The sequence below is a fragment of the Equus przewalskii genome, chromosome 9 (assembly GCF_037783145.1).
Source record: "Equus przewalskii isolate Varuska chromosome 9, EquPr2, whole genome shotgun sequence".
Lineage (NCBI taxonomy): Eukaryota > Metazoa > Chordata > Mammalia > Perissodactyla > Equidae > Equus > Equus przewalskii.
The window spans coordinates 60,702,410-60,728,727 of record NC_091839.1 but is presented as its reverse complement, the minus strand read 5'-3'; the positions used below and the strand labels follow the sequence as shown (position 1 = coordinate 60,728,727).

Here is a 26,318-nt window from a genome sequence, read left to right as displayed (position 1 = left end):
CAAAGGTCTTGAAAGCATAGAGCTAAATGGAAAAGAGGTATGTTCTCCCAGAGACCTGTGGGGTGGAATCTTTGTCTTGTTTGGAAACACAGAGACTGGTCCGGGCCTCTTTGCCTGCAACCCAGAGAGATCCTGGTAAGTTCTGTGCTCCACTGTTCCCACACATCAGAGACGATAGCTTTCTGGCTCTTTCGGTCTTTTAGCAGGTTTCATGACGAACGGAGTGCTTCTGTTAGGCCTGGCAGTCTGAGAAAACGCCTGCAATGCACAGAGATGGGAGCTGGGAGGAGCTTTCAAAGATACAGGAAACTTGAAGCGGTTCCTTTGTCACAAGTATAAAACAAAGATACTTTTTGACAACCAGGTTGGTTAGGTGTGTGAATTTGTGAACTTGATACAATAGAACCTTGGGGATTAAGTAGACAGGAATGCATTTTGTGGCTCCCTAAGGCTGGCTTTCAGTCAGCACCCTGCTTGGAAGCTAGTGTGAATTTGGAGACAGATGGGAGAGGGTCCTAAATGGAAGAAGGGACAAGAGACCAGAGAAACGAAACAGCTACACCCAAGCAAATACAAAGAGAAATCCAGAGTAATGAATGGGAGCAAGGAAGGCAAAATAGACGAGACAGAGTGAATGGGGAAAGACAGGCTAGGGCAGAACTACGTATGAGCTGAAGATGAAGGATAGAAGAAAGAAAGAAAGACCAGACACAGGCAACCCTAGGCAAGAACGTCACCCAGTGTTAACAAGATGCGGTGCAGGGTTCTGTGCTAATCAATGATGGTGTCAAGGCTTTCTCCTAAATTTCATTAGAAAGTTAAGCCTAATGTGCAGAGTTCTCTTTTCACATGCCTGAGATTGTATTTGTTGGGTCAGGAGGAAAATCATTTGAAAGTAGAGGCAGTAATACTTATCATCATCTGATTGTCCCTTGATAAACTGTATAGGGACCACAGGAAAGTTAAATGAGCTTAAAATAGATTCCATGGCAATGACCCACCCGGTGATATTATCATGGATGAGTCATTACCACATAGATTCTTCACGTCTTGCAGTAGATGTCTTTTAGTTTTCAAAAGTGTGCAATGAAGGTTTTTTAAAGACCAGGCACTCACATCACAGTATCAACTGTTGATACCTTTCTTTTCCACTATTTTCCAAGTTAAAAATACTATTTGAATTGTGAATGGTCTGTATCCATAGTTGATGACTTTATGTACTTCTTGCTTTCAGTTCCTGAGGCATAGTAATATGATGAACTGATTAAAAATAGCATTCTAATGCAATTGTTGGGTGTGTTGTTGTAATGTAAGTCAGCTGCAAATGGGAAGTTCTTTCCTGAGGAAATTTGATAAACTGAAAGTCAACTTGAGTGTTTATGTATTTTCTGTGAGAATTGTTGGTCCTTCCTCGTGTTTTCCTTTTAACGATCACCACTCAATTTGTGCTTCCCACCCAAACACATATTTTAACACTTGTAACATTTAGCTGAGGTCTGTTATGTTAGCATGTTACAAGAGTTTGGATTAAATGTTTACCAGCAGTGTATGTGAGTATGTAGACTCTTAAAGGAAAACAAATTAAGCCCTTTTTAGTTCAAATATTGGATATTTAAAAAATAAAAAAGAGAGGTTGGTTTTTATCCATCAAGTCTTTGCCCTTAGCCTAGTGACATATGAAAAGCTCTCATTCTTAGAAAAAGGAGAGAAAGAATAAACTTTTTAGCCTACATTTTCTCCTCAATGCCAAACTTGTAAAGAGTCACAATGCCCAAGGTGGCGCACAGACATATTTTCCCTAGTCCAGAGTTTTTCAAAAATTTGAGCCAGCATTTAAAAGGCAGGATATTTCACATTTTTAAAAATCCAGATTTATGGCTTCTCTTTAAAAGTAGGATGATCTGACAACACTGGGCAGCCCTTGCTGGGGCTGGAGCTATGTAACATTATCCCTGCCACTGGTTCCTGGGCCTCTGTCCGGTTCTTTGTGGGCCCCCACACCTGAAATCTGTGGCCACAAATGCTGGATGCCATTCATGATCTCATTTGTACTGTTGATTTTTGCAAATGAACAAGTATTTTTCTGTACTTATTTGGCAACGTGGAAGAGACAGAAGGGGCAGCATCATTTTGCTTGCTCCCAGTTCACTTCGCTCGTGCATGTCACCTGTCCTGTGGCATTTGGTCTGCCCTGCTGCTCCTTCCTTCACACCCCATCTTCCCCCTGCTGCAGCCTTATTTCCGATGCTGCTGATCCATGGAAACAGCCATATCCCAACTTACAGATTCCTCCTCCTTTGTCACATGTCCTTCTTGGGTCCTCATCCTCCTCTACCTCTGTTACACCATCTGAAGATTTGGTAGACCCACCCTCCCTGTCAACACTGTCCTCTGTGGCTTCCATGACTCCGCCCTCTTCTGGCTTTCCTTCTCCTTCTAACTCGTCTCCATGTCTGCTCATTGGCTGTTCCTCCACTGTCTGCTTCCATCACTATTATCTCCTCATTGGTTAAGTATTACATGAACATATAGGTTATTTAAAAAAATTCAGACAAGAACAGAAGTATGTAAAGTAAAAAGATAAAGTCTTTTTTTTTACTATGTTTCTTTCCACTCCGCTTCCCAGAAGTAACCATGGTTGACCTCTGAATGAGTCTCTTTTTCTGACCCTTTGCCATGTAATCTAGTTGGTTTATCGTTAACATAAATCAGATCATTTTATAGATACTGCTTGGAGATAACCCTGGTCACTATACGTAGATCTATGTGGGAGTTTCTGAGTATAGCCTATTGAATAATTACAGTACTTAACATTGTTGTTTTTGTGTTTGAGTGTCTGTTTTCCCTAAGACTCTGAGCTGGTAGAGACAGTGTCTTTTCATATTCCCCTGTCTATCAGAGCACCTGTCAATCCATATTCAGTGAGTGAATGAGTGAATGTTGGTATTTTTGGTCATTCAGTTAGAAAATTATTCTAATTTATATTATACAGTCATGTGCCACATCACGATGTTTTGGTCAATGATGGACCACATATACAAGGGCGGTGCATCAAGATTAGTGTGTAGAAGGTGTGTAGTAGGCTATATCATCTAAGCTTGTGTAAGTATACTCTGTGATGTTCGCATAACCACAGAATTGTCTAATGTCACATTTCTCAGAACATCTTCCTGTTATTAAGCAACACATGACTGTATATAATATTAAATTCTGTCATCATTTAAATTCAAAATATCCTGAGCTCTTGAGTAAATATATTAGTATAATCATTGTAAGGTTCAGTTAATCTATTTCTCAGGTCATTCTTAACAGTAATATTTATTAATTTTGCTTTCCTCATTAAGATCATCTTACTATGCAAAATAGAGTTCTGTACACCCCTTGTTTTGGTAGTATTGGAGAAGTATTGGTGGCTGGTTGTTTTTGTTTTGTATATTTTAAATGAGTATGTGTTTTGGCATCTTTCCAAGGCAGATAGTAGTTTGTGTGCAATTCGTTCTTCATAAAAGTGTCATTATCTTTAAAGAGAATATAAATGCATAATGGTTGTATAAACAGAATTGACTTAATACAACATCTCTTCAGTAGAAAAACAGTTGAGGTTTATGAAGTGAGCCTTGTCAGATACAATTTGAGCTCTATTGCTGAGGGTTCCCATTCAGTATCATGCTGGCGTTAATAGCCCTAATTTAAGGAGAAACCAATGAAAACATCCATCATCTGATCGCCGTGGGATGTCGTCCAAGCTTGTGTCATGGTCACGTAATGTTCCTGGGTTTGTGGGGCAAAGAAAATAACACTTGGGTGTTTGGAATTTATCCTTAAGCCATTTTTATCAGGGATGGATGAGTTTCTTGCTCCTGAGTTGAAATGAGGCTTTTAAATACTCTTAAATGACTCTCTCATCACCAGACTCTCTGGAGGAGACACCAAGGGTGAGTATGTGGGAATAATATTTTAAAATTTGTTTGTATATAGAAGAAAGTGAGGGAGGTGGGATTAATCTATCATTAGTAATGAGCTGAAATCAGTGGGTCACTGATAGTCCATATCAAGACATGATCCCTACTTGCGCAAATTTGAGAAATGAATAAACAAACACAAATTAGAAAATAAGGAAGCAGGAAAATGGCAGCTACATAAAGACCTCTGCAATGCACATGTGTCTGTTAAACTAATTAAAATTCTGCCCAAGGGGTTACTGAAGTGGCTAAAACTCAATTTAATCTGGGTCAAGGTCTTGGAGAATGTGGCTCAAGTGCTGTGTTTTGAAAGGAAGGTTCTTTGAGGAAAGAATATTCAATTTCAGGGGACTATCATAAAACAGCAATCCACGATCTTGTTGGAGACTTAAAGCGAGTCCAGATTACAGAAGGATTTAAATACCAGAATAAGAGTTTGAATGACTTTGACCGGGAACAGAAATGAAATAAAATGATCGTGCCCACACTGATATCTTGTGTTTGTATGTGGTACTCTGGTTTACAGACTCCTTTTGGGACTGTTATTTTATTTTCTCTGTATTAAATCTGGATGCACTGCAAGCCTCTTGGAAGATCGAATCTCCAGGGTTGATGGTGGCAGCCTGCCTGGATGGAGGGGATGAGAGAAGACTCTGAGTTTATGGGTCTGGGAAGGTAGCTATTCCTCTGACCAAAATGAGCAAAGAGAGAGGAGCAGCTTGGGCAAGAGAAGATGATCAAACATGGCCAAGACTGCTGGGGAGAGCTGCCGACAGTGTTGAACTCTTGAGAACAAGGGAGTTTAACTTGCCAGTGAACTTAGCAAGAGCACTTTTTGTAGCCTGGTGAGCCTGAGAACCAGAGTCCTGGTGGGCTGGGGTGGGGTGGGACGGTCTAGGAGGGACATAGGCATTAGAGGGAGCTGATGGACTGAGGGTAAAAAGCAAGCGAAAGAAGTAACTGAAAGGGAAAAGGGAGTATCAAATGGTACTGGTACAGCAGGGAGCTGCCACGATGCTACACTTTAGAGGAACAGCAGCAAGACAGCATGAGATCATATTTTGTATTGTTTATTTGCAGTTTGTTTGAGTTTTATATCCCTCAGGAAATAGGTGTGGCTCAGATAGAGACAGCTCTAGGTAGACGAGGCACGTGACAGCAGCATCAGAGAAAACGAGTCAGCAATGCCAGCAGCCAGGCTGAAAGATCAGGAACTCATTACCATGATGGAGCCGGGCTCCTGCGACAGGCTGTGGTCTGGGCTCCTTTCTCAGGAGGCCCATAGGCATCAACCGGCACAGGCTCCTCATCTTGTAAGTGGCTACGCATCTTGTAAATGAGTGGTACCACATCAAACAGGTGTGATTACAGACTGTCGCCACCACTGAAAATGTAACTCAAAGCTCATGTCACTAGGGTTATCTTCATATACAATGGTGCCTTTTTTGAAAAGAGGATTTGCAGCATTAAGTCCCTAATCAGCTTGATCAGATCAAGCCAGCCACCCTATCACCCAGGGTGTTTAGAATGCTTTGCGTGTTGGGTTCTCAGCACCCACCCAGGTTGATATTGTACCAAGGAATTGATGGGAGGAAAGCAATAGATGTGTGTCTTCTTCCAGTAGTCTGTCTGTCCTCCCAGCCCTCCATCTTGCTCTCGATCTACACATGATTATTTGGGGGAAAATACTATGAGACCAAAACGTGTAGCTTATTCTTGACTTGGTGAACCCATGCATTGGCGTGGCAGAGAGAAATTTCAGTGAATTTTTGTAATTCAGATAAATGGCATCCAGAGGAGGCAGCTCGTCAGTCATCAGCTCGTACATGTTCTCATTCTCACAGTTGGCTGATTCTTCAGGGCACATGTGCATGGATGCAGCATTTGTTGGCCCTGACTCCTGCTTTCAGAGGCTGGCCAGAGTCGCAGGCAGGCACTGCTCTAACCAGACAGTGCCCCAATGGAGGCAATTGCATTGCTCTTGTTTGAATCCAAAGAGAGACACTTTGTCATTTGTTTCAGGGATGGGTGTATTTTCTCCTCGATTGAAAATAAAAATGATCAGAAACCATTAGTTATTAATACAAGCCATCCACTTTTAAACTCAATCCAGCATTCAAGAAAAGCAGTGTTTCTTTGCCAAATAACTTGAGGTCTTTGTGTGTGGATCTGATAGATGGAGTCTATGGATGGCAAATACACTTGGATGCACACAGAGCCCAGAGAGCATCCTTGGCCTATGAGAGTCGGCCAGAAAGTTAACAAGGCCAGGTTCAGAAGAGTCTGGACTGAGAAAGCCAAGAGAGTGAAATATCGTGCATTGAGATTCTCTCTTCAGTATAATGGGTACCAGGGCATTTATTGCAACTGTTTTAAAACAGATGAGCCTGTGTTCAGTCTGTTTCAGGCATGTTGTAAGAGTAAGTTGCAGAAAAGAGAATCTCTAGCACAGCAGTATTTGAGAAATCGAGGGAAAAGAAATTGTCAAATTTTATCCTCTGAATGTTGTCTGTTACTTAGTATTATCTTCCTCTATAGCTTGAGTGGTTGGGATGAAAATTTAAATAGGCTTCTCCTCAACCAAATAGAAGTATATAGCTACTGTTTTTTAAGAAAATCCAAATAATACAGAAAAATATAACAAAAAAAGTGAAAATTATCTAAATCCCACCCATAGTGTCCTCCCAGACATCTGCACATATATACACAGGTGGGCATAAATATGATTTATGTAAATTGGATTATACTATATAGGTTAGTCTGTAGTCTGTTTTGATCACTTAACAAAATGCTGTGGACTCCTTTCTGTGTCATTGAGTATAGCTTTACATCAGAAATGTTAATGCCTGCATAAAATTCAATTGTATAGCTATATCCTATTAATTTACTCATTGTGCCATTCACCCACCAAATATTTCTTTTTAGTCCTACGTGTAGTAGACACTACGCCAAATTCTGGAGCCACAGCAGCCAACTCCCCTATCAACAAATATTTAGGTTACTATTGGCTGTTCTGTTATAAGCAACACTGCATTGAACAACCAACACTGCAACAGACATCTTTGCATACTTAATTTCATTTTCTCCTTAGGATAAGTCCCTAGGAGAAGAATTGGTTGGTCAATGGGTTTTCACATTTTGAAGTTTGATCCATATTTATTGCCAAAGCACTCTTGACTAAAAGTTTACAATGGTGTCAGTTTTTCAGTACTCTTAGGATAATATTTTTCATTGGTTGCCATCTTTGTCGATGTGACAGGTGAAAAATGATGCTCCACTGTTTTAGCTTATATTTCTTTGATTTGTAGTGTGCTTGGGAGGGGAGTTTAACCACTCAGAAATTGTAGGCTCCATATGGTCTATGCAGTACCATTTTCTTTGAATCCTAATTTTATCCCTCTAAAAAGGGAAGACTTTTTTTTTTTTTAACTTACTTCTTCAGGATCGGGTTAGAATCAACGCAGGGTTATTGGTAACTGGAAGGATGTTGTGTAAATATTATTACTGATTTAAATCTAGTTGATTTTAGTGTTGTGTAAGACTTAATTTCCTTTTATCTTCAAGTAGATGCCATACTTCTGAAAATACAAAAAAAAATCATAGAGGTAATTAAGGAGTACCTAACAAAAATCTTACACATAAATGTCCAAAAGTATATTATCTCCATTAGTTTTTCACCTGGCTATCTAGTATTTAAATTTATTTTTACATAATTTTTTTTCTAGCCACAAATGAAATTCAGTTGAAACAGAATGGTTATGAGACAGACGTGTCTGAGTTCGAGTCGCCCCCACCCCTCAGGTATTAGTTACTTTGGTCTCCACTTCCACATCTGCAGAGATAATAGTAATACCCACTTTGCGAAGCTATGAGGATTCTGTGAGATAAAGAATGCATGTTGCACTGCCTGGCACCTGATTCATGCTCAATAAATATTACATTTATTATTGTAGAAATTTTTAGCAAAATTAGGTACACCCAGAAAAGGATATAATTCCTTTACTGAAGTTCCGCCACTCAGAGACAACCAGTGTCTCTGGGTTGGGGGCTATTCTATCCTAGTATTTTTTTCCTCTAGATTCATATTTTTCAAAAGTGGACCATACTAAAACTGCGCAGCATTTTGAATTTCAGCAAATGTAATGTACTTAACTATTCAATAATGGGAGGGAGTAGTTACCCAGATTTATTTTTTAATACTGGTTTAATGGAGAATTTTGTTTGTGTTGATATTTATTTGTAATAAATTTCTTATTAGGATGAAGATTCAGTGTAATTGAAAGATATTTTGGGCAATTAAGGCTATAAACATTTCGGTTCCTCCTAATTCAGTGTTCAGATCTGCTTCTTATTATGCAATCAGAAATAATATGACTGTTTTCTCTGTTATTTGGGAAGACGTTTAAACAGTTTGCGGACTGCAGGGGGCCTCGGCTGTAGCCTGTCTACACTGCTTCTGCTCCCAGGAGAACAGCGAGGCGATCTTGCACTGACTGAATGGGGACTGAATCTTTCTCAGCTTTCAACGTCTCGTCCCATGAGGCTGAGCTGTGTTTCTTGAAGTAGTTGTGTTACTGAATAGTGATGAAATTAAATTTTTGTTTATCAAATTCTTTTTAAGGGAAACCAACTCTTCAAAGAAGCCTCGTGGCGAATCGTTTAAAAGCACACACACACGCGCACACACACACACACACACGCAACTGTGATTTCACTAATTTACCTGCCTTGCTTGTTGAGATTGTCTAGGAATTACATTTCGTACATTTTCTGAAAGTAGCAACTCAAATATTTTCTGTGCTCATCTTGTGTGTTCAGCTGTCAGACCCTGGCTTGTATTTCTGCCCCTAAAACTTCCATCTGAGTTCATTTTGGCTAAAAAAATTGTCTTTATTTTATCACCATTTTCCATTTTTTTTGTTATAGAATAAGTTTGGGTTTTTTCAAAGGCTCAAACCAAATAGATATTCCTTAAATATGTATTTCATTTAGCATTGCTCCTTGAAAACCTTGTCACTGGGTGAAATTCATAATTTAGGTTTATGTTTTCTTAATTTAATTCTACACATAGTACATATTAATGTCTATGTAGATAAAATTTTTGCAGAAACTTTTTTCCATTTCAGGTTCCTAATTATTTTCAATCTTTCGTTAAAAGGAAGATCAAAATTTACCTGCATTAAATTCACAGCTCCAGTTATATCTTTATCCTCCTCCTTCGGAATTCCAAAAGCTTGCAGTGAAAAAAATCTTTTCATGCTTCAGGCTTTGCCTTCGTTTTGTTTTGGGTGAGAACCAGGGACATCATCAATGGAATACAGCCTTCTCGTTCTCCTCTGCACTTTTGTCTTTGGAATCGAAACTTAATTTATAAAGCCAAAGCCGCTTCTGAAAGTTCACCCAATAGTTAGGTTTCATTTTCTCCCCACCATTTTGACATGTTTTAGAAATTTTTAACAAGAATAGTGTTGAAATAGCTTGTTGGCATGGGATTTTCCGCTTTAGTTTCTAAACTCCTCCAGAGGAAACTGCTTTCTCTTTTCAGAGTTAACATAAATCAAGATGGCATTGAGGCACTCCCGCGCTGGGACATGATGAGGAATTAAGGTTTCCCAGGGCTGTGTCCAGGGCAGCCTGCACTCTCTCCTTCAGCTCGTGTCTTGCCGAGACAGATTGGAAGGAAGATCCATCTCCTTCAAGTTTATTGTCACCTCTGTGCCTTCTGCCTAGCAAGGGTGGCAGAGTTGCCGTGGGAACTTAGCAGTTGCAAGGTCCCCCTTCTCATCCTCAACCCACTTTCCAGTTTCACTAACACCTCTTTGATGACGCTCTGGCCCCCTTGCAAATTCTCTTCCCACGCAGTGAAGTTCTCTGTCATAGCTAACATTCACTGAGTCCTTGCCATGTACTGGGACTTTTACTGTTTCACTGACGCTTCTTGGAGAACGTGTGAGATCGGTATTATTATTATCTCCATTTTGTACATGACAAAACCAAGGCGTAGAGAGGTAAGGTAGCTGATATTATGGTGTGGGGGTTTGTCTGAGTGAAGAGCGCTAACCCTAACCACCCCTACACTCATTACCTCTTCTTTCTTCCAAGCAAATTCTGATAGTCAAAGTTCAGCGCCATAAAAAGTATTCAAGCAACCCTGGGAATTCATTTGATCAATTTGACCTACATTATCTCTGGGGATTGCATCAAGATGAGATATAGTTCATAAATGAGGCTAACCCAGTATGATTATTCTCTCATGGTTGCATTTCATAAACTGGAACAATTTGCTCATGCTGTTTTATGGTTCCTCTTAAGTTGTTGGATTCTCTGGGCATTTGTATATTATCTAGCTAAAATTGCTGCACTGTTAGGTCTTAGGAAAAGGTCATGTAGGTTGGTTGAGGGCGTGCTTTGAATTCTTTGAAATCACTTTTAGATAACCACAAATCTAGAAGTGGGGAAAATACCAAGTGTTTAATTTTGAAAACAGAAATCCAACTGCGTATTTTAGAAATGACTTGCAACACACTAAGTCTGTGATTTTAGAACTTAATGGTACTTGTAGGTGTCTTACTTCTGATTAGCATTATTCCAGGGTCTGGAACATTTTAAATGTTCAGTAAATAGTTGTTTAATGAATGAATTAGTGGCATCATTTATATAATTTTGAGGAATTAAAAAAATGAGCAATGGGCAATCTCAATGTGTATACGAGGGCAATGATCATGTATAATGTATACTCGGTACTTTATAGAGGGCGTGACCCTCTCCATAAAGACATTTTGTATGTTCATAATATCTTCTATCTAAAGAACTTCATATTTTCAGCATGAGTTAATTCTCAAAATACTGCCCCGGGGAGGATGAGTGACAGGTTCCTCACTTATAGATGAAGAATTTGCAGTTGAGACTGGTTGAGTATGACTAACTCAAGATTGATTAACTCCAGTGGTAGGGGACTTGTCTCCAGCCTCATTCTGTGCCTGTGACCAGCTCTTTGACCTTTTGGAAGCTGTGTGGCCTCCTACTGTCCAGCGCTGCTCCCTCGCTTATAAAAAAAGGAGCATTTAAATTTAATTACCCACTTTAAAGGAAATGTAATAATTTAGCGGTGTCAGCATATTTGGTTCCTAAATATACAACTAAAGTATCTCTAGCCATTTGGCCCCAAACACTTTTTTCTCTTCCCACAGTTCCACAAAGTGCACACTAAGCAGATGGCGCAGACAAGCACATGGTTTATTTACAGCCAGTACAGTAGATGGAGGCATATGCGCTAAGCCCTCTTATGCCCGCTCCATGGGAGCCATTAACACATCCGTTCAGATGAAAGAGTCACAGGGTTTTGCCGTGGGCATTTCTGTTCGCTGCCCTGAAGTGTCACCATCTGCCCTCCTCTTGGAGGCCCTGACACCCTCGCCTCTGCCCAGCCAGGCCTGTTCTCAGAACACCCTTCGTTCACTAGATACAGCGCCGATAGCAGCTGCTCTCTGTTTTCACTTACACCAGTTTAACTCTAAGCCTGTCCCACTTCCACGTAAGGCTGCTCTTGGTTCAGGTTCTGTCCCATACAGTTCCACAGACATGTGTGATCACCTTGCACACGCCAGGCTGGGGCCTGGGGTACAGAGGGTTCCCTGGGAGCTGGCATGTGTTTCTTCCTTTGTGTTCTCGTTTCAAGGCTGCAACCTTCCTTGTCACCTGTGATACCTTGAGAGCCAGTAGCTATTGGGCTGCAAGACTTCATGCATCAGAGGGACCACACAATAGCCTCTACTTCCTGCACCACTCACCAAGGAATTAGGTACATGCTTTTCATCCTTCTCGAATGTTCTCCTAAGCAAATAATTACTAATTATATTTAAAGAGCAGTGATTTGGAAATGTGTTCTACCCAAAATGTTTTTTGGTAAGCAAAAGATTTTGTAGATACCTAGTCTAGCCATTTCTGCTTATTACTCCCCTCCCCCAAATTAAAAAAAAAAAAAAAGTGTTTCAACTAGAAAGATCTGTCAGTTTAGCAACCCACAGCTAACTAGCAACAGCTTTTCCATTTTCTAATTCCGAATTCCTGGCAGAGCAATCTGATTGGCTCAATTTATCTTTTAAGCCAACCCACACAATTTGTAGGTTCCTGGCCAGCGTATAGAGTGGGCCTCCTTCCAGTCAGTTGTTCACTCCTGTCCAGTCATGTGTTGCTAGACTAGCTTTGGTCACATGGCTTGCTGCTGAATTGTTGGCAGGATAGATTCCCAGAGAAAGGGACAAGGATGGAGCAGGCACCCAAAAAATTATGTATAGTACAGATATGATTTGACAGACGCTGAAACATAAAACCATGTTTTGCCCCTTGTCCTCAAACAAGTCTTTTTGTGAAACTGGATCCTGTTAGAATAAGCAGCACAGGAGAGTCTGACCCACACTCACCCTCTCCCCAAATTAGCTACTATCTGTCATGCTGTGTTTAAAACCATTCCATTTGAATCTGAACTTTAGAGCTTAAGTAAGAGTCTGTTTGTTTCCTGTAATTCTAGCAACTAAGTAAAAAAAAAAAATTCACAAATGGAATCATGCGGCATACAATAGTATTCCTCTATCTTATATGGCCAAAACTGAGGTCCCGGAATGAACAAGTACCGGCCACTTGTACATCCAGCAAGGGTGGAGGGCTCTACGTTTGCAACATCTGTCAGCTGGTGCTGGGCAAGGTCCACTCCCTGTGCCAAGCAACTCCAATTATTCTTTGGGAAACACTTTTATTCATTGAGGAGCAGTGGCTTGCCATATCATACAATTATATAGTGAGCGGAGAACAATAGACGTATTGTAGAAATATTTTTAAAAGAAGTGAACAGCAGACGGGCATAGGAAAAGGGCCCCAGCTCCAGAACGTCTGCTGGTATGTGATATTTAGCAAAGCGCAAGCATAAACCAGGCCTCTAGAGGACAGAAGACTTATTTTCAAATACTTCTTTCTGGGATGGGACCAGTAGCATTGGTTTCCGGCTCTGCCCACAGGGTAGGTTTGAGGATGGGGGCGTACAGAGCCGGGGGGTCAGGTGTGCATGGAAGTGAGTGTGAGCACACCTAAACACCCCGCTTCACCACACTCACATTTGTAAGAAGAAAAACCAACCACTGGTTGGCTTAGTATTTCCTAAAATACTAAAGGGTCTTAACTTGAGGTCTTAACTTAAAAGGAACATGCACATAAATATTAATTTGTCAAGAGGTTAGAATTTGGGGTTTTAGATGACTTGAGATGAAACAGGGCTGAAGAAAACGTGTAAGAGGTTTGCAGTTCATGCAGCAGGTGACTACTGACAGTGTTTTCCCTGATCAGTACCACCGAATATGCAGGATTTTTACCAGCCCGACATCAAAAGGATGCACATACTGTGACAGATGCTTTTGTAGTTGATTCCGGCTGGAGGGCCCTGGGGTGCTCTCAGTGAAGGTCTGTGGGAATCAGAGGTCTCTCCTTGCGTTACCCAGACTGCCGAAGGCCCCCTTGGTGGACCTGAGGAGGAGAGCAGCATTTGGCTGATCTTCTCTCGCTTCATTAGCTCTACTCCCATATTTTCATCCTACGATGGTACACTGTGTATAAATCTTTAAACCTTAATGTTTAATCATTTATTACAGGCATCTTTGTTATGTTATAAACAAGACAGGATTCAGATCACAAAGCAGTTTTACTAAACTTTTATTCCTCTCTCTGAGCTGCAACCCTTCTGACCGGAAGATCTCCTACCTTCAATGAAAGAAACGTTTGTTTACAAGGCAATACAATTAGTCATTTTAGGGGCTTGCCCGGTGGTATAGTGGTTAAGTTCTTGCACTCTGCTGTGGCCGCCCAGAGTTCTCAGGTTTGGATCCCAGGTGCAGACCTATACACCACTCATCGAGCCATGCTGTGGCAGCATCCGACTTACGAAAAGTAGAGGAAGATTGGCATAGATGTTAGCTCAGCGACAATATTTCTCAAGCAAAAAGAAGATTGACAACAGAAGTTAGCTCAGGGCCAATCTTCCTCACCAAAAAAGGGTCATTTTACCTATTTGATGGCAGTTAGAACTAAAACCCAGTTCTCTCTGACTCGTGAGGTGTACTTAGCATTAGATCAGTGTTTCCCAAGCTTTAGTCATTTGTATACCACCTGTAGGATTTTCTCCATATCTGCATACCACCTATATTATTTATATACTTTCCCTTAAATTAATTTTTTATACCAAACTTATTTTTTAAAAAAACTTTATATCGGTGGCACAGCAGTTAAGCTCGCACGTTCCTCTTCGGTTCCAGGGTTCGCCGGTTTGGATCCCGGGTGTGGACATGGCACCGCTTGGCAAGCCATGCTGTGGTAGGCATCCCACATATAAAGTAGAGGAGGATGGACACGGATGTTAGCTCAGGGCCAGTCTTCCTCGGCCAAAAGAGGAGGATTGGCAGCAGATGTTAGGTCAGGGCTAATCTTCCTCAAAAAAAAATAAATTAATTAAATTAAATTAAAAAAAACTTTATATGACCTCCTCAAGTAGAAAACCAGTATCATTCAATATAAATAGATAAAAATCAGTGAAACAAATAAGTGAACATAAGAGTGTTACTACATTTTCGTCGATGCCCTTGCCTGTAGAAGATTCTGGGCCTAAGGCGGCAGCTGCCTGATGCAGAGGGGCGTTAGCAGGTGTTCTAGAGCTGTGGCAGACCTGCAACATCCAGCTGAGACTTGTGTGTTTGAGAAGGCTTGAGAAGTAATGGAAAAGGAGTAGGTTCTCATTTTGTAAGTCTGTGATGTGCCTCTGAAGTCACCTGGGGCGTCTCTGGTAGTGCACCCCGCTCTAAACCAGAGAACTCAGGAGACTGCTTCCTTCACTGAAGCCAATGAAACAGGTACGCAAGGAGACAGAGAGATTCAACAGGCATTTGTTGGGTACCACTGGAGGTGACCATAGAGTAGAGAGTGGCAGTCAAACAGGATGCCTCCTGAGAACTTCTTAAGCTTCGTGGAATGAACAGTGGTTGGGGGGAAGATGAAAGATGGGATAAACCCATCCCTCAGCCTTTTTGTTTCAGGCCACCTGACAGCGCATTATGCATTTAATCATCTGCTAACATGGAGGTTAAACCTAACTGGAAAATCATGTGTGTTAAAAAGAAAAAAAATGGGTCACTTTTGCTATAGGTTACGAGTGCGTGCAGTTTAAGCTAAATTTGTTTCCGCTTTAAAAACCTGAGATGTTTTCCTTTCCTGTGGAATATTTCTTTTGGAAAGAATAGCAACAGGGGCTTCACTAAACTTGACGAGCACTTCCCTCGGCCGTAGCCCTACTGTATTTCACATAAAAGACACCGAGACCTTTACTACAAGGTGGAAGTAAAATACCGTGTCTTTCCTGGAGTTGGCGCTCAGTACGTATTTGAAAGTACATTTCTGGATTTATTTTTGCAGTACTTCCCTGGACAAAGTTGTGTCCTTTCTGCAGTGCCTGTACCGTCAGGTGCTGTCGTGAGTGGGCGTGGCACAGCATCAGAGGCCTCAGCATCTGTGTGTGGAATGCTGCTGTCTGTGAAGATTTGACACCGTAGAGGTGTTGTACCAGGCATCTCCCCTCTGCTCTGCTGGGTCCAAACACCCCTCCCTCCTCCACTCTGCTCTGCAATCCAGAAAATTGCCTTCTCTGCATTGCCTCCCCCAGTGGGCTCCTTTGCCTCTGGTTTCCAGTTGGGTTCAGCAAGGGGAGCACCCGAGACTGGAGGGAGGAAGTGAGTGAGATCAGGATACCTCTTCCCTGTGGGGCCTCTCAGACTGGCAGTTGCCCTTAAAGGACGGTCACTGCTCCTGTCAGGCAGCACACGCCACAAGCATTTCTGTCTCAGATTCAGGTATCCACTCTCTCATCTTGCCCCTTCAGGCCTTGGGATGCGACAGAGCCCGCCCCTCCCCCATTCCCCCTCATTACTAGCCAGGGGACTGCACTAGACCTTTTGGCTTTCCTGCGCCCTGCCCACTTCTTTGTAAACAACCCTTTTATTAAATACCCTTTAAATTATCATAATTCGATGGTGTCGCCTGTTTCCTCCTGGCATCTTGACTGATAAACATCATATATGCAGATTTCTTTGCAGCACAGCAAAGCTAAACTGGTTCCAGAGGGACTGCCCTCTGACTTCAGCTTTAGTAGCAGTGTGTTCTATACCAGTGTGGTTCCCAAACTGGAGGATGCTTCAGGATCACCCTGGAGGTTGAGAATATGCAGGTTCCTAGGCCCCACCCCTCCACCTCCTGACTTAGAGGCTGAGGATGGCTCTCAAACACTTGTAGGGATTGACCTTTCAGAATTCACTAGACACAGAGTATGACAATTTACAGTACCCCAAACCCACGTGGCCTTCTGAACAGATAGCTGGTTCAGGGGCACTAGACCCCTGCCTTTTGTGCCACATTTTTCTATTTCCTGGGGGTGAGTGAGTGAGTGAGAGAAACACCTGATGATTGAAAATAAGAATTCCTCTAAAAAATACAATTTAATGAGAAAGAAAAGAAAACTAATCTGAGAGAAGGAAGTAACTGCTCTTTCAACTCCTTGTTAACCCCAGTGAACTGATGCGTTAGGAGTGGCCAGACTCCCCGGCTCACTGTGCAGGATTTTGAAGGCAAGAGACCGTTTCCTGTTATCTAGCAGTAAAGCCCAGCATCTGTCTTGCCACGGAGTTCCTCACCATCCTCTGTTAAGAAAAAATTCTTATACACTACCAAGGTGTAACTCAAGATCTGAAACATAACCGTCTAAATACTGGACACTCTTTTCCTGCAAAAATTATTAAAAATAAGTCCTCTGTTCATATAAATCCCTTCAGTAGAAGCCTTGCTATAAGCCTATGAAATGTTTAGTCCGTCCCTGTCAGTGAGCACACTCTGAAAAAGCGTCAGCACTCCGCTCTTCCAAGGGCTCCAGACCCTGAGTGAAACAGGATGTGGTAGACAGTGGGCCTTGGTGTCCAAAAGACACGAGTTCAAATCCTGCTTGGACCCAGGGGCCCATTTCTCCTAGTTAGGCTATTGGGAAAACTAAATAAGAACATAAAGCCCTTGGGACATGTGAGAGAATGTTACTCCCTGTATCCCCCCTCGGCCTTACCCCATCATCACCAGAACTCTATCATCTGAAAAAATCCACTTCCCTCACCTCAGGGCAGAGTTCCAGAGATAGAAAGATAATTGGAAGGTGTATGCTGCTGAGTCAGTGCGGCAGACCCTGGGTGCCTCCAGCTACCCTGCAGTGGGTATTGCAAAATTATAAAACAGAATTTCTCAGTTCAAGTTACTAGTAATTCATCTTACTTTGATGCGTGAGCCAGGACACGTAGCAGTCCTGTCTTCCAAAAAGATTGAGTGAGGGTCATTCTGCTAAGGGCTAGTAGCTTAAGAAGGATAATGAACTATCTGTTACATAATATTTTGTCATTTCATTCATTTTAAGCCTGTTCCTTTTGATGGGTTGGTGAGGTGCTTTTAGCTGACGGGTGTGGACATTAAGATAAAGGGTCATCTTGGATAGAATTACCTAGGAACAGAGGTCCTTCCCAGGAGGGCAGAGCTGGGTCTGAGGGGGAATCCAGCTGACCCAGTTGGAAGTGCCTGAGTCGCTGCAATGTGTCCACCATGTCCACCAACCCCTCCCCTCCTGCAGGTTAGCTTTCAGAGCCATCTAGACGGATTTGCCCTGGAGAGAGATTGGGGGTTCTTAATGGCCCCTGGAGTCATTTCAACCGGCATTCAGGAGCCAAGAGTTACAAGCTTGTGCAGTTATGTTTCATCTCTGAACACAAGTTGCTCAAAAAGGAGGAAGTCCAGTCAGGCTGTGTGTTTTTTCAGTCTAAATGAGATGCTGGCTCTCGGGGATCTTGGGCACTGCACTGGTGTCCTGGAGTGAGGTTGGCTGCAGGCAGAGGGCAAGGTGTGTGACCAGTTTAGAAGTAGAACCCCACCGCCTGCTCCAGCCCATTCCACTTCCCCTTCCATTTGGCCCTTATCCACAAGTTCCTCAGCTACCCTGAGGGCTGTCGTGAGCACAGAAGAAGAGAAAAGAAAAGGCTAAGAAAAGCAGAAACACTTAGAGGAAATGTCACGAGAGCAGCTTCTAGGTGATGCCAACCCTCACCCGTCCCCCACAAGGCCTCTCTTTCACACAGCCTACTTCTTTGTCACTTCAATTTTTTTGGCGGCCTACAATTCGATTATTTTAATTTGAGGTTATAATGACCTTTAAAAAGAAAAAGCAGTTCGTTCAGAGGAAGTTGATGACTCATTAAATGTTGAGTGACACATATGTATGAATTACACGTCTGCCATAGGGAGGGGGCTATGATTGGAAAGGTGGTCAGTAGACACTTTGAGCCCCTTGGGGAAGGGACCCAGGTAGGAAATGTGGTGATATGAAGTCACTAGGAGGACTAGAAAGGGGGCAGACCTAGGAGCGGGGAGAGGATTAAGGAGAAAAACACTTGAACCATGTGGATTCTTGTTCCCAAGACCCAGAAGTCAGGCCAGCGGTGGTTTTATTGTGCACGAGGCTGTTTTGGTGGGGCAGCCTGGTACCTCACCCCTACGATAAAGGCGTCTGTCATGTTAGGGTTACCAGATTGAGCAAATAAATAAATAAAAATGAATGAAAAATACAGGATGCCCAATTAAATTTGAATTTCAGATGAACAGTAAATAACTGTTTAGTATAAGTATGTCCCAAATGGTTTATCCAAAATTCAGATTTAACTGGGTGTCCTGAATTTTATCTGGCAGTGTTCAGAACGGCTGAGCTCCTGACATCTGGCAGGTCTTGGAGAAAGATGTCGTTTGCCCGGCTTTGGTGCTGGGAAGGCTGAGTTGAAGAGGGATTGTGGTTTACAGCCTCTTGGGGGAAAAGCCTGCAGCAGTGGTGTTCCAACCCCTGGACCAGCCGTAGAGAACGCATTGCAGGACCAAACACACAGGGCTTACGAACACACTTTGGGTCATCTGGTGTTTATCTTGGGGTGGCAGAAAGGGCCCTTGAGGGAGGTGAAGCCAACAGAGGGCTCTGCTCTTTGAGAGGCTCTTCCGAAAGGCTTGGAGAGTCCGGGGGCTGAAGGTGGCTGACGGAGACCCCGGGAGCTTCAGCAGAAGCCTGGAAGGAATATGAGAGTCACTTAGTCTGCCTTCTTTATTTTATGCGGAAGCTGAAGGCTAAGGAGGGTGAAGTACCACTCAAGTCGCAGAAAAAATCCTCCGTGAAGCCTGTAGCAGAATCAGGTTTCTTAAGTCCTTGCCGAGTTCTTTCCAGTCCGTGGTGCTGACGCAGCAGATGTGGATGCAAGCCTCCAAGTTTCCACACACGCCATTGCACATACGGTACCCACTCAGGCCAGCCTTGTGGGAAGGACCGAGTTCTGCTAATGAGTCACCACCCGCATTTTCTGTTCTGTTGGTGTCACAACCGCCGAGGTAGCCCCTTGTTACCAAGAGGCCGGGTGTGTTTTATATCACAGTTAGCAAAAACCAGAGACCACAAGATTCAGGTCCTGCCATTCATTGCATTAGATGCTACGTGAGGGCAGTCACGCATGTTTCCAAAGTTTGGCTACTCGGTCCAATGAAAGCAAAACCTAAAGTTGTGCTTCCTTCTGGCTTAAAAATCTATATCAGTGATTTTCCATTGATACTATCAATGTAGTATTCTGTCCCTATTTAGGACGGAATTATGGCAGGGGAATAGTCAACAGTGTCTGCTTATTGCAGTGCCCAGTTTTCTCTGAATCCTTTTTTTTTTTTTTTTTTTGAGGAAAATTAGCCCTGAGCTAACTACTGCCAGTCCTCCTCTTTTTGCTGAGGAAGCCTGGCCCTGAGCTAACATCCATGCCCATCATCCTCTACTTTATATGTGGGTATGTGGGATGCCTGCCACAGCATGGCTTGACAAGCGGTCCACACCCTGCGAACCCCAGGCCGCTGAGAAGCAGAACGTGTGCACTTAACCACTGCGCCACCGGGCCTGCCCTCTCTCTGAGTCCTTAAGCAAGGCCTTCCTATGTTTTTAGGACCATGATGTCTCTTCCTTGGCTTTTAAACATGCGGGAATGAAATGTTCTTTCTGAGTTTATTTGGTTTACTTTAGCAGCTTTTGATGTAAACTGTGGATTTGAGGATAAGAAGACTTTAGTGAACCAGTGGCTCTGTCCGCACTGTCTTATCCCCTCGGTAAATTAGCACATGGGAAACTATTTAGAGGGGAGAAGGTCATTTATGGGAAAGAAGATGCTTTTCTTTTTCTCTGTTCATGTGGTTTCCTCTATTCCTGACATGATGGATATTTGTGATGTTTTCTTGGAAAGCAAAATATCCCATATTAACATAGTACAGCTTTTTTAGGAAGCTGAAATTCCACGTACTCTTGCACAGATTATTTCTTCAGGTAATTCTCCATTTGTACTGTTTGCTGCAGAAATGAGATTATCCTCAGCAGAATCGTTTCTGTGTTATCTCAAGAGTGATAATGTTAAACATTACCCAGCCAAGGCCGTAGGCAAAGACACCTGTTGTTCAGGTTCTTACTACTCTTTGCCTCCGTGGTCTCCATCACCCACGCCCCAGGAGTCACTGGCTGAGAACATCATGAAGTAGGTTACTTCCTTCCCTGATGCTAACAATAATTGTACTTGACTCTTCGCAGACTGGAGAACGTGAAACTAACAAGCTGAGGATATGTGATGAATGAAACTGACTGGGATCTGATCAACTTTGGAATTTGTGGTCCTCAGTTCAGAGTAGCTTGAGAATAAGAAAATCTCTTGTACATTTATTAGTGTTAGCTAATTGACTTAAAAAAAAATGATCTGTAGGGTGAAACCTCACTTCCAGACTCAAGCCGTAAAAGCAGCATAGTTTAAAAAAAGAATTTTTAATGAAGCTCAAATATTTGAAGTGATTGAAGTAATACTTTTTAAAGAACTAAATGTATACCCCAGAAAGGTACCTGATTGACAAAATCCAAAAAAACTACCAATTAGCCAAGAACAGTGCTCAGAGGATGAGTGGCAGCATACCCTTGGAACTCTGAGTGGCCTCCGAAGGTCAGCGGGAAGCTGCTGTTTCGAGGCAGATGGAGGGTCCTGGGAATAGCTCTCAAAGCGGATGGGGGCTTTTTCTAGAGAAAATGGATAAACAACTGGGCCACTGAGTTTCCATTTCTCACACTTAGAGGAACTTTAGCTGGATTCTGGTCATCTTCTGGTTCCAAATTTTATGGTTTCCTAGCCAAGAAAAACATGTATGGTTGGGAAATCCAGGAGTTTTGTCCAGTTTCTTCAAAACTCACTCTGCGTCCATCTTGGTAAATAGTCAGTGGTTAAGTATTACATTGTTAGTTAACTTGGCATGTCTATAGAGCTTATCTGCCCAGTGGGCTGCAAACATGTTGAAGACCAAGATGGTGTCTGATACTTCTGTTCCCTTCATTAGCACCTAATCAGCATCTTGCACCTGCTCAGTCACTGTTACACAGAGATCTTCCCCTGATGCCCAACAAGTTCATGCCTGTCATGGTGGGGAGCTAAGATGGAGGCAAAAGGTTTTTGTCAAAGGCTCTACTCCCATATAGGCTGTCTACAGAACACTCGTATGTGTCTCTAACACCAGCAGAAGTGAGGAAGGAGTAATCCAAAAACAGTGCACAACCCAGGCACTATTTGCATTTGTCAGTTTTAGATGCACTTGCTGTTTTTGTAATTGGCTCATGTTTTTCTAGTATGATCATTCCAGTTTCTCATAATTCATAGAATGAATGATACTCTCCCAGTTAGGTCTAAGTGGCTGGTATGGAAGTTATGTTGAACTTGGTATTCGTTTCCCTAGCCAACAAGTTTCTCTCCCTATAAATGTTTGTTTAGTTAAACTACACATCATAAGAATCCCCATGTATGCTGCTTCAGGGCGACTAGGCAGATGTTACAGGACAAGTGGGGAACTCCCTGAAAAAGCCACCTAATCCTAAATGAAATGCACACAGTGTAGAGAACCCTGCCGTAATTATGATGGATGTGGTTTACATTGAAACGTTTAAATGCAATGTCCTTTAAAAGTGCTCTGAAATCTGCCAGGTGGTAGGTGACCACTGAACAGAACGATTAGGGTGCTGCCGGAAGCTAGAGAGTTCCGAGGCCTGCTGCGGCATTGTAAGTGATGTGGACAGTATTTCCAGATCTCTCAGGTATAACACGGGACTCTGCGCAGCGCCCCTTACACCTGTCACTGTGAACCCAGCACTTAATGTTCCGGGGTCTTATTTGTTGGCAGAGGTCTTTTCAGTATCTGTGAAGCATTAGGATAAAATCTAGGGAAGTATAAGGTAAAGTATGGAGCAGCAAACACCGAGGAGATTTTTAGATTAAAATTTTGGCGTGTTCTCTTCCCGAATCACGGGATTGAGGCATTTGCCATTTATACTTGTCTCTGCTGCAGCCCCCATGGCATCCTACCCCATCCTCAGAGAAGATCAGCCATGGGCATTCAGTTTCCCACGAGAAGAGTTGAGGAGAGAACTGTGGGCTGGGCAGGAGAGGGTTCCATCTGGAGCTGGGTTTCCAGAACCTCGAGGCAGAGCTTTGTGTCACTGCAAAATAACCTATTCCTCGGGAATTCTGCTGCATCATCCTTGGAACTTACATTCCCATTTTCATCTCGGTGGGTATTTCTGGAACTCAATGAATAGTATTAACTTATGTTCTGAAAAAACGGAACAATCCTGTGACAGATTTCAGAAGCACGGTTGCAGAGAGTCGTTCCCATTTTAGATTATAGTAAATTCCTTCTGCGTCAGGCTCGCTCTCTGTGAGTTTTCTTTTCCTGCCTTCATCACATTCATCATCCCCTGGGCGGGTTGTGTCTGTCCCTCCTGTTGGCACTCCCACGCCCTCCGCAGAGGAGTTCTGCAGGGCCTCAGGCAGCCTCCCGCCAGCCCGAGAGCCTGCCTCCTCCCATCCCCCGGCTCTCCCACCCTGTGGTGAGACCTGTGCCGGATTTGCAGCTCTTCTGGACTAGTGTGTCATTACTTGGAAGAAAATTAGAAAGCTTTTTACGTCGCTTATTACAAATCATTAATTGAAGCGCCACAACACCCAAGGAATTTATTCTCATTGATGTGTGCGTAACTCTTATTAACATTAATAAAGTTGCTTAGAATCAAAGAACCAGCAGGAATTCATAACAGAGCATCCATTTTGATCCTGCTTTGCAAAGTGACTCATACCCACAGGACATCAACAAGCATTTTAAATATGATTTTTACAACTCCTTTTTAAAAAGTAGACCAATTACTGAATCTATCATAGCACACTCATATCCTTCAAAGGCAACGACGGTTGCCATTTGTACAGTACTGCCCCACCCAGGCTGGAAGTTGCCAGCTTTGTCCTGCGTGTAGGCAGTATGGTGTAGGCAACCTCTCCTGTGGCTGCCGCTCCTGCACACTTGCATCAGGAGCTAGAGTCTTTGGGACTCAGCAGTAATGGGTGGAGGTGGTGCGGGAGCAGTGGGAAGGGGACCATACCTAATTGTCACCCATGAGACAGAGAAAATTTAACAGAGACCTTTGCTTCACCTGACCCATTTATGCCCTGCTCTACCTGTGTGGTTATTGACAGGTAGCATCACTGAAGTGAAGAGTGGAGGGGTGGGAGATTTTAGTCCAGATATTTGCAAAACTGTTGGAACACTCCACTTACCAGTCCTTACCATGGTAGAGGGACCACAAAGAATCTGAAGATGTTATAGAAACAACAGGAGAATACCCCTAACCTTTCACTTAAAATGGGAACCCTAGGAGTTCGAGCTGCACTTGCTCAGTGAATGTATTTGTACTGTGCTTGAGCATTCACCTTAGTAGCCAATAAAGGGAGACTTCTCACCTAAAAGTGCCGCATTTGAGGTCTGCGTGTTTCTCCCCCTTTCTTCCCAGCTCCTTCTCCACCTCCTCTTCTGTCTGTAATAGGGCATTAATTTATGGATGTTCCCGGTGTTTGGGAAATGAGTTCAGTTTGGGAGAGAAAGAAGAGAGATTTTCGTGTTTATATCTGATTTGGACGTAATGGTTGGTAACCTTTCAGTGCCCTCTGGTCTTTCTTAAAAAGCTTAAATTTTATAACAAATAGGTTAACACTTGTTTGTTTTTTTAAAAATCACCCTTCCTAAAAGTGAGAGTTGGAAAACTGTAAATTAATTTCGTTAGATTGTTGAAGTGGTGGTTGTAATTGAATTACATCCCTAAAGACTGGCAGCTTCTCACCTAGTTTTGTCCTTGGAATGTTCGTGAACCTTGCGAGAACTTTGAGTTCCCTCTGCTCTTGTCTGAGGTTGGAAAACAGTCATTCATTTCTGTAATTGCTCATGTAGATATTCTGAGGAAGAAAAATACGGAATATCCCCTTAATGACTGAACCTCATTTCCAGCCCTTTATTTTTTCTGAAAGAATAAATAGGCGATTTCCAAAGGAAGGAAGCAACACTGGTTATTACCACGTAGACTCCATCTGGCACTGTATAGATAAAAACAAGCCCAGAGTGCTCTCGCTTATTCTTCCCCACGGTGCTGAGTACTGGGGCAGGATTATCCCTGTGTTACAAATGAGGTGTAAGCTGGAGAGGTGAAGCGAGCCTTTCTCCAGGCCACAGATCCAAGGAGGGTCAGAGCCCAGATGAGAGGATTAAGGTTGCGGCTGCACCATTACTCCCCAGCGCTGCCTGCTGCTGGATCTTGCTAGAGTCAGGTTGCATAGGCCCAGTGTCGGCCCAATGGATCATTTGTTCCCAGGGACCCAATTTGACCTTCAGTACCTAACAGAGTGCCTGGTGCATGACAGAGACTCAATAAATGTTTGTTGAATGGATGTATTGTCCAAGCCAAAGAATTCATTATACTTCATCATCTCATCCTGGTGACTGCCCTGGCCACTGCTGCATCTATTTTGAAAACTCCTTGCTTGCAGGTGGGTTTAGAAACATTTGGTTTTGGGGCTGGCCCCGTGGCCGAGTGGTTAAGTTTGCGCCCTCCGCTGCAGGCGGCCCAGTGTTTCGTTGGTTTGAATCCTGGGCGAGGACATGGCACTGCTCATCAAACCACGCTGAGGCAGCATCCCACATGCCACAACTAGAAGGACCCACAACGAAGAATATACAACTATGTACCGGGGGGCTGGGGAGAAAAAGGAAAAAAATAAAATCTTTTAAAAAAAAAGAAACGTTTGGTTTTTTTTTAAATAACGTTACCAGAATTTGCCACTCGTTCCGGTGTGGTCAAAGGCGTCTGGTGGCCAAGGCCATCAGCAAGTCAAAGATACACAATAGAGATACTATGTGCATACTTTCTCTGATTTAAACTTATTTTAAATGGTTTTTATTTTTTCCTGACTTGAAAATAGGCACTCATTGTAGAAATTTGATGAGCTCTAAAGAAGAAAATAAAAATATTTCTTAATCACATCATATCAAGATAGCAGTGTTACGATGTATTTATTTCCCCTCTTTTGTTTGGGAGCTGCATGTCATTTTATACATATATATGGTTTTGATCCTGCTTGTTTCATTTAGTATTAAATTGTGATCATTTTCTAATGTGATTAAATAATGACTGTGGAGTTTTCCATTGTGTAAATAGACATGGTTTATTTAACCATTCAGCGTTTTATTACCATGCAGTTAAATTTTCTCATATTTGATATTATAAATAACACAGAGAAGACATTTTGGCATCTAAATATTTGCTCACTTCCTGATTATTTCTTGATGAAATAATCAATAGCCTTGACTAAGTAAAAATATTACATTTCTGTACATGAAAAATCCTAAATAAAATTAAAGTCAAAGAAACCTTAGGAAAACTATTTGCCACAAATATATTAAAATTCTTAATACGCCATGCCCTGGTTTCCTTTCACTCAGCCCAATTTTTTTCTCACATTCTCATGACCAGGCCTCATTCTGATTTCCTGACCGTTGTACTGGTATCTCATTTGATTTAGCTAAAATTCTTCCAGTTGAACATATAGTTCTTGCTCACATCCCTAACACCACACGGCAATATCCACCTTTCTCTACTGAGACTTTATAAGGATTGTCTGACATTTATCATTCCATCTGACTTGCAAGTCCTTGAGTAACCCCTGCACATTTCTCTTGGAAACACCTTAAAACTTAATAAATAAATTCAAACTACTGTACACCATGCGGAGCACTGAGGGAGATGTTTTAAAGTATGACATAGCCCCTGCCGTTGAGAAACTTGCAGTCAACTCGGAGACGCAACATTCCCACATTATAAGTAAACCT

The 26,318-nt window shown here is 42.5% G+C and overlaps 1 protein-coding gene and 1 long non-coding RNA gene across 9 annotated transcripts in view; one reads left to right on the top strand and one right to left on the bottom strand.

The window, feature by feature from the left end:
• FYN (FYN proto-oncogene, Src family tyrosine kinase) overlaps window positions 1-26,318 on the top strand; it is a 204,486-nt gene that overhangs the window by 52,015 nt on the left and 126,153 nt on the right. The window contains exon 1 of one of the 8 annotated variants that reach the window (XM_070556835.1): window positions 3,805-3,935. The exons of 6 other annotated variants lie outside the window; for them this stretch is intronic. The gene's annotated coding sequence lies outside the window, so the exon portion shown is untranslated. Of the gene's footprint in view, window positions 1-3,804; window positions 3,936-11,645; window positions 11,764-26,318 lie in introns of those variants that run through there. One more of the 8 variants, XM_008514794.2, reaches the window with a different exon arrangement.
• On the bottom strand, window positions 5,012-9,745 carry LOC103547544 (uncharacterized). The gene is made up of 3 exons (XR_543985.2): window positions 9,137-9,745; window positions 7,397-7,540; window positions 5,012-6,002 (listed from the first exon to the last, which is right to left on the bottom strand). It is a non-coding gene; the product is annotated as an uncharacterized lncRNA (long non-coding RNA).